The following is an 8,461-nucleotide window of genomic DNA, read 5'->3' on the forward strand; positions in this document are numbered from 1 at the left end:
CTACCACAAGGAAACCCATGCAGATTTTAAAGGACTTGCCCAAGGACGTGCAGAGAAGCAGTGCCAGCTCTGTGAATATCCAGCCCCACCATTCTTATTAGATTCCATGAAAGATGAGAATAGGCCCTTTGATGCTTTTAGTAAGTGCTGAAGCCTTTACTAATGTTGTGAAGGGTCATTAGGGAAGAGCTGAGGGCCCAAATTCAACAACTACTCATGGGAGTAGTCTTTGGGATGTTGAACTGACTCAGAAGAAAATGTGTAAACAGACATGATTTATATTGAAATGAAGGTTTTGAAGACAGCAGTGACCACTAAAACATATACAACAAAAACTCAAAACAACCTTTCTCTGGTGCACGCTGCTGTGCCCTCTTTTATAACCCCAGAGGAAGAGACTAGGAAGAGAGATTCAGAGCAGATCTGTGGGACCGATAAGAGTGAATGAAGCTGACTTCTATCCAGGTGCTTCTGTGGTTCTCATCAGCCCCTTTCAAGCTATAAGGGAAACCATCTTGGTCCTCTGTGATCTGCTTCCTGGGACAGAGATAGCAGGACAAAGCAGTCATTCTCTTTTTCCTCTCATGGTAAGTGGTCCCTGCCCTTTTGATATTAAATATATGGGGTCTTTCCAGAAGGGTAGCGCAAAATGTCAAAGAGAGAATGTATTTAAGCATTCATCTGGTTTGCAACCATTTTATACCCACCACACAAAGACATAGAAGGCTTCTTACTCATTTCTCTGCACTTATCGTGATGCCATTGTGGGACCAGAAGATAATGAGATGAATAGGAAGCATTTCCACAGCATGAGCAATGTAGGAAGATCATTATTAATGTTCTTACAAAATATCCCATCTCTACATGATGTCTACATATCTGAGATACAGCCCTCTGCCAGATACAAAAAACCATGACCATCCAACAGTGATCTGTTACTTAATGGAAAGTCTGCTCATATTTCAGTTTAAATTGCATTTATTATTTATGTCTCAAGTACAGAGTACATATACTGAGTATGTCTTTCCCTTAGAGTGCTAGAAGATGAGTAGTTTTCCATCAAACAGGTAAATATTGGCCCAGAAGAATGCTCACTAGACAAATATAACATTTTAACATTGTACGAATTCTCTGAAATTAGTATGGAAATTCTAAGTAATTTTCTATATATATGGAGGTGCACATGTTCATATAGGTGAGGTAGAGCTTTACTCAGGCTGAAGTAGGGTTCAGAAAAGGCATTATTATGAAAATTTAAACCATAACATTACGTTTTTTTGATAAAGTGATCTTTCCTTGGAGGGAAATTATCTTTCTGAACAAATCGGGTAAATGTTACACTGGATTAGAATAAGGATAGTATTTAATTGTTAATACATAGTGTTTGATCATCCTTTACCCTTGGCAGATTGCCCTCCTGCAGGGAGCAATTTTCATATATATATTGCTGAGGTGAAATTTTTAGTAATTCCTTTTTGCTATTTGTTGATTTGTGGATTGTTCACAAGCAACTCATTACACAAATTCAGTACTCAGCCATCTCTTGATCAATTTTGTTAGGTCATGTGTTGTCACGTTGGAATGGATACCCATGGCACTGAGAATCACATTGGCATGGTGGATGCAAGTTTTTGAATAACTCATTTCCAAGATATCCTCCTGCATTTGGACACAATTCTGACAAACATTGTGTTTCAGTTTTCCTCACTAAAACTAGGAACAATGCTATTTATATTTTTGTCATTAACTCATTGATGAATACTATGAGATCTTCAAATAGAAGGTGCTATCCGAAATTACAAATTATTGTTTAATTACATTTCATAATGTAATTAGGCTTTAGTATACTGGACAATTGCTATTGTAGTTATTTTAAATGCTCTGCTTACAGCTGCACCTAGGAGGACAAAGTGAAACAGATGGTAGAATGAGCTAGGAATTTTCTTGATATTTTGTGGGTTGGACAACAACCATGACCCAATCCAACATATTTTCTGTTTTTCAAACATTTTACTGTCAATACGCTCCTCAAGAATGTACTCAGAGTTGTTTGGGGACATGGAAAAATATTTACCTCAGCCTTGCACAATTTATTACTTATTGTTTGAAAAAGTTGCCTCTATTCTGTGCCAACATTTATCATCTTGGGAAACATACTGGAATATAGCAGCGATATTAAACAATAATTCGCTCTTTGCTGGGATAAAATAATATTGCTGGACCACTGCAGAGAAAGCCAAAAACCACATGTGAAATGGTTCCTTTGGAAGGGCAGAAAGTTTCAAAGTTTGTTAGCAAATAATTTTGCTAGTGGTTTAGAGATCGAATAGCTTTAGCAGCACTTGCAAAGTTATTTTGAATGTTCCTCCCTTGAGTTCCTCTTGAATAGGGGAGCGCAAAACCACTGTAATGAAGATTAGAAACAAAATAATGAGATTCCCTCATCAGTAAAAACTAATAATAATGAGAATTCCTGCAGAAGTGTTAGTGGATGAGAACATAGATTGTGTTCATCTTTCAGCAATTCATATTAATTTAACTTCTGTTCACCTGACCATGAATTAGAACCTGGCTTGGCTCCTGAGATGGGGATAGCACCATAAAATTCATGTTTTCCTTCTTCATTCTGTCTGGGGAGGCTTCTATTTCTTTCTCCCCATCTTTAAGCTACTTCCTTTGCTGGTATCTTTGGCAGAGCAGTTCTTGTGCATCAGTACATTTTCTCTCTCCATGCAAAGCACTTGAACTCTTTATCTCATATGACCTCTTACTTTTGGTGGAGAGATGTCCCATACAAAAGTATAAAGCTAAAAGTACAACATTCCTTAAATATTTTCCTAAAATTCCCCATGCTGAACTACCTATAGCTTTTCTATGCTAATAGAATATTCAATAAGACCCGCACAGTAAAATGAATATCCCTGTGCACAGGGAAATGAATGCCCCAAGTTACTAGGAACTTTCTCACTATCCACTTGCATCTCTGTTATCTCTTGTTATGGAGGCATAGTCAGTTTAGAGGAGATCTCCTCTTCATTTTATGGCGGTACCTTAAAGCAGGCTCTAATGGAGAGCTATCAAAGCTTTCCCCGTAACCTGTCAATCAGACTGATGTGCTAAAAATATTAATCTGATGCATATATTGAACCAGCGTCCTCTTCTAAATGGAGTTCAAGCTGCTCAGCAGGGTGTCACAAGCTCTGTGCTCCTCTGCAAGTGAACTTTAAATTTCCAGAAAGGGATATTTGCAGTGAGTGACCCTGCAGGTTCCCCTTCGCTGCCCACGGGTTCATGTGGGTCCATAGTGCCCTGCACTGTGGCAAAGGGAAAGGTCTCAGCTAGCAGAGTGGCTGCAGTTTTGCTAAGAGATGGTGGGGAAGAAAAGCCCTTCTTCAGCTGATGGCTCCATTGCTGATGCACCCACTTTGGCATGACACACAATATGTTATTTAACCTTCTAAAGACTTGATCTTTCTATGTGCACCATCACACGCGCTGAAGAACAAATTCAAACTTCGCTTTCCTCTTGATGTACATAAAAGGTGGAAGAGGAGGGAATGGATCAGCACTGTGCCTGGAGGGAGACGACACTGATTTAGAATGGATGGGCAAGGTGAAAGGAACTGAGATATTCTCAAAAAAACCCCAACAACTAATAATAAAGATACATTTGAATGAAAGGTTTTGTTGTGAAAGATCCAAAGAGTCTTGTGAGAGCTGGAATCGTCTTCACCCATCTCTAAAGTGCTCCCACCTGAAGGGCAGGGTGCCCCAGTTTCTAAAAAGTGCACTCCAGACTCGACACAAGGTGTGAGGCAAATCTTTGAGCCCTGGGTGGCTTGCCCAATGCCGATTCCTTTATTAGCAGCTCGCAAGCCAGCATGGAAGAAGCAGGGTAGCTGTACAGCGCGACACATTTTTATAGCGAGGCCAAATCTTTATTATGTTTCTTGGCCCAGTTTAGTGGAGAACACTGCTGGGCCTGATTTCAGTTTTGATATCATGCGCCGAGGCTGCAGACCCTTAAGAGTACAAGCTGCAGAAAAGAACATAGAAAATGTTAGGAATGAGAAAAGGCCATTCAACACATTGATGCTTGTCTCTTGTAATACAGCGTTTCCCCCAGGATAGCATCTAATTGCTTCTTGAACGAACCCACTGTCTTTGCCTCAACAACCTTGCCCAGTAGGCCATTCCAAACATTTATTATTCTTTGAGTGACAAAGCACTTCCTTATGTCTCTTCTGAATTTGTTTTTTGAACTTCCATTTATGCCCCTGATCCTGTCATCTATGCAGTATCAAAAGTAGTAACATGCATTGATATTATCCATTCAGCTAAGATTTTTGTATACTTCAGTTAGACCCCCCTTAAATGTCTTTTTATTTTTTTTTTTACAGTTGAATAGATTGAGGGTTTTTTTTCACCTTTCACTAACTTCTACAATTTTATCCTGGAACCAAGTTGAGAAAAAATATTTGTTAAAGACTGACTTACATTAGACCATGCTGAATGGATATATAAAGTCTACTGTAGAAACACATTTCTCTCTCTCTCTTTTTTTTTTTTTTTTTTTTTTTTTTTGAGACTAAACTATCATTTAGTTTCCCTGATGCCTCCTAGTTAACTAGGAAGACAGCAGGAATAGAGAGCTTGATATAAAATTGGGAAAAATGGTAATCTTCAATTCTTTCCATTTATGTTTTGGCTTGTCATCATTCCCCCCACCACCCCAATTGCGTTCTCCTTCTTCAAGCAGTGCTTTTTTCTTTTTTTTTTTTTTTGAGAGATAATTATTTGTAGTACAGTATTTTGGTGGGATGATGCTTTGCAGAATCTGAATTAATAAATGTCAAAAATAAACTGCGATCTCCAAAAGCTATAGAATCAGACCCGGGTTCAAACCTCATTCACTATCACAAAGGAGGTGAATAGTTCATTACCTTTTTGGACAAAATTCTGCAGCATGTGTTATGCAGGAGGCCAGAACTGATGATCTAACGGTCCCTCCTGGCCTCCCAAAATACCTGCAAACAAAGATTATGGATGGACCATACAAAGCCTGCACAAGGTCGAAAACAGCAGGCTTTGGGTGAGAACAAGAAAGGAATATTGCCTTAGAATATCCCAGAAGCTGGACACTCAGCTATGAGCATTAATCTAACTGCGACAGTGACTGTCTACTCATTGTCTCTCCATTTTTTAGTGCCATTAAAGATATATATATATATTTAAGTCATCTATAAATCTTCTCTTTTCCTCTGAATTCCTTCCCAATGCATTTCTAGGAATGTGGGAGCTGAGCAGAATGGGTGCATTGTCTCGTGTGTTCCCACATTTGGGAGTATTTCCTCATGGGCTCTTTACAGATAATAGCACGTACGTTCCACAACTTCATCGAATTCAGGATCTGCTAATTAGTATCAAGACTAATTAGCTTAGGCAGAGAAATAGTATCTTTTATAATTTGGGAATGAGTTTGTTCAACATTACCTTGTGCACTTTCTACACGGTATTGCATTGCATATTCACGATACACCACTGAATGCACCAGAGCCATGCCAGCAATTCCTCTGTCGTTGAGCCAGGATTGGAGCTGTCAGTCAGCTTTGTGTTGGACTACCCTGGATCATCTGGGGGTAATGAGCAAGTCAGCCCTATAGCTCTGAGGAAATTATTTGTTCTATTATACTACCAGGGAGAGAAAACTGACGTATGAGATGGTAATTACCAGCATCATGCTTCAGTTCTCTGAAAAATATGTACAATATTTGCTTTGCTGCAGGCCTTGGGAATCTCCCATGATTTGTCAAAAAATAATTGTTGGTGGTACAATAAAATTGTTATTCAATTCCCTAAGTGTTCTAGGATGCATGTAATCTGGAAGGCTGATTTGTTTATATTCATATTTTCTTTATATTCCCCATCCCATTCTTTGTCATTATCTCTATTTTTACAGGTTTATTTTTCTCCAGTGTTTTCCAGTTATTCAAACTTAGTGTTTATATATTTATTTAAAGGCCGATTTCAAAAGAGTTCAGTCTCTCAGTTTACTGAAGAATTCAACTTCTCTCTGGTACTTCATCTCCCCTGATATTTTTGCAAAAGCTCTTATTTTCCTTATACCTCTATCTAGTGCTAACCTACTTGGGTCTCCTTACTACTTCAGTTCACAAACCTGACAGTCCTGGTTTGGATCATAGCCCGCTTATATTCAACACACTTTGGACATTACTTGTTCTTTGTTCTACACTTCTTTTTTCGTAGAAAAATTTTGATGCTTCTTGAACTGAGGCATTTTTAGAAGTTCCTGTAAGTACAATATCTTTTGTTGTGGTGAATTTGCATCAGCAGAGATGACTTTACCATATATACTTATACCTGCCCCATGCTCCTTTCCTCTGGAAGTCTTTACGTGGATGCTATCACTCCCAGGTTGGGAGTAGGATCCGAAGTCCTGAGTAGCTCTTTATAACAACATTTAATGGCTTTAACTTGGGCCTTAGGTACCTAGTGACTGCTCCTTTTCAGTTTAGCAGTTTGTCAGTCAAAGACCCTCTCACAACTGTGTGAGGCCACCTACGAGGTGAACTTGTAACGCGAAGGAGAGCTGCTGTGCTGCTCGGAATAGAGCCGCAGGAAGGTAAGGACATCTCTAGGAGCAGTGAGGCTGTGATAACTCAAAATCTTGGCACAGGAGATGAGAAAAGGGCTGCAAGTCTGTTGTTATCTTTGGCAAGAGTTTCCTTCCATTCTGTCCAGAGTGTTTCAGGTTGTTAGGACTGCTATATAACTAGAGTATTCACTGGATTTAAACATTTTCAAGTGTTTACAACCACATCTCTTCCCCGGGGGAATCTCTGAACTGTGCTTCTTGCTGTATTGTCTTTGGCTGGGTCTTTAGAGTTTCTGAATTTATGCGCTTAAAAATCAATGAGCCTTGGTTAGACGAGAACCCAAACACTGTGACTTCTCATTTGGGTGTCCCCACTCCTAGGATTTCACAGAGAGTATATGGCAGATAAATAAATCTAGCCTTTGTAGCCTACAGATTTTCCACCGAAATTTTTAAGTCAATTTAAAATTAAGGGCCATATATGCCACGTGAATCACATTTGAAACCATAGGTAGTCTTTATGCAGTTAAGTGTCAGGAGGTATTTGAATATTAATTGAATTGTAACTGAGTTTTCTTTAGCCTCTTCTAGCCAATGACAGCTAGTGACAATGAAGTCCATGGCAATGAAAAGCCCATTTGTGGAAATTATTGCAACTCAGATCCTGGATCTTTTGTGCAGTGTAGATCTTGTGCATGCTCTCTGGGCACCTGTGGTGGCAAATTCAACTGAGTGGATGCATCCATAGCCAGACTTGTTCTCACTGTATGTAGAGGAGAAGGGATGAAAGCCTTCTCCTCCACTACACTCCAGAGCTCCCCTAGAGCCTAATTAGGCTGTTTAAAAGTAAAACGAGCAGAGTTTTAGCACATTCTTAAAATACAATCCAGTCATACCTGAAGGAGCTGTCTGGAACACCCTGACTTGGTAACGGGCTGCTTGGCCTGAGTCCTCATCACAGGTTCTCTTTCACTGTTCCTACATTTTGTGTCAAACTGAATCAAACGGGATTTTCTTCCTTCTCCTTTGAAAGAACCTTAAAATAGTCAGAGAAACATGGGAGGGGAAAGGGCACAACTTTAAGCCCAGAAATAAAGGGAAGAAAAAAAACAAATAGTAGAGAAAAGGAAAAAGAGTGGGAGACTGAGAAGGGAAGAGAGAGGGAGAGGAGGAAAAAAATACTTTTTTTTCTCTCAACTGTCAAGGGAGTAGATAATGTGCCATCTCCTGCTCAGTATAAAAAGGTTGTGTGGGAAGGGGGAGATGACAGATAATATATCAAAGGAAATGAATTGCAGTATTAAGATCCTGACTTTGCTTTGTCAAATTTGCAGGTGATTATTGTATAACTCTATGCAGCTGCTCTGAGTGATGAAAATGCTCTTCAGATCCTCAAGACATAGTACTACTGGTAAAAGCAACAACTCTTCTTAGAGTTGCTTGCTTGCTTGAAGGAAGGGATCCTAAATCTCCTTCAGGCTTCTTCTAAAACTGTAACCTGTTCTGTCTCTGCACACCAGAGCTGTATTCTTCCCTTCAGAGTGGCATTGAAGTTAACATTTCAGAAATATAGTGGGAACCTCTAAACTGGAGTTTAGTTCAAATTGATGATTTTCTCCTCATAAACTTCAGAACAATTTTTTGATATCAAGAACCAAGGATGACAACTATGCCATATATAAATGAATGTAATGAAGCAAGCATGCTGGAAGAACTGATGAGTTGGCCACTGAATTAGGTCAGGTTTGATCCAAAATAACATCACTGGAAGTCATGGAAAAGCATCCACTGACAGCCCAGATTTTTTGAACAAATCTGCCGGCAATAGCCAGTTTTTTCTGGTAG

The 8,461-nt window shown here is 39.3% G+C and overlaps 1 long non-coding RNA gene across 1 annotated transcript; it reads left to right on the forward strand.

Annotated features, from left to right (window-relative positions):
- The first annotated feature begins 538 nt into the window (after nt 1–538).
- LOC112957152 lies at nt 539–8,247 on the forward strand. Its single transcript, XR_003251158.1, has 2 exons — nt 539–587; nt 7,951–8,247. It is a non-coding gene; the product is annotated as an uncharacterized LOC112957152 (long non-coding RNA).
- Nucleotides 8,248–8,461: the final 214 nt, after the last annotated feature.

This window comes from Nothoprocta perdicaria, unplaced genomic scaffold (assembly GCF_003342845.1).
Source record: "Nothoprocta perdicaria isolate Ctin4 unplaced genomic scaffold, notPer1 scaffold_7, whole genome shotgun sequence".
Taxonomy (NCBI): domain Eukaryota; kingdom Metazoa; phylum Chordata; class Aves; order Tinamiformes; family Tinamidae; genus Nothoprocta; species Nothoprocta perdicaria.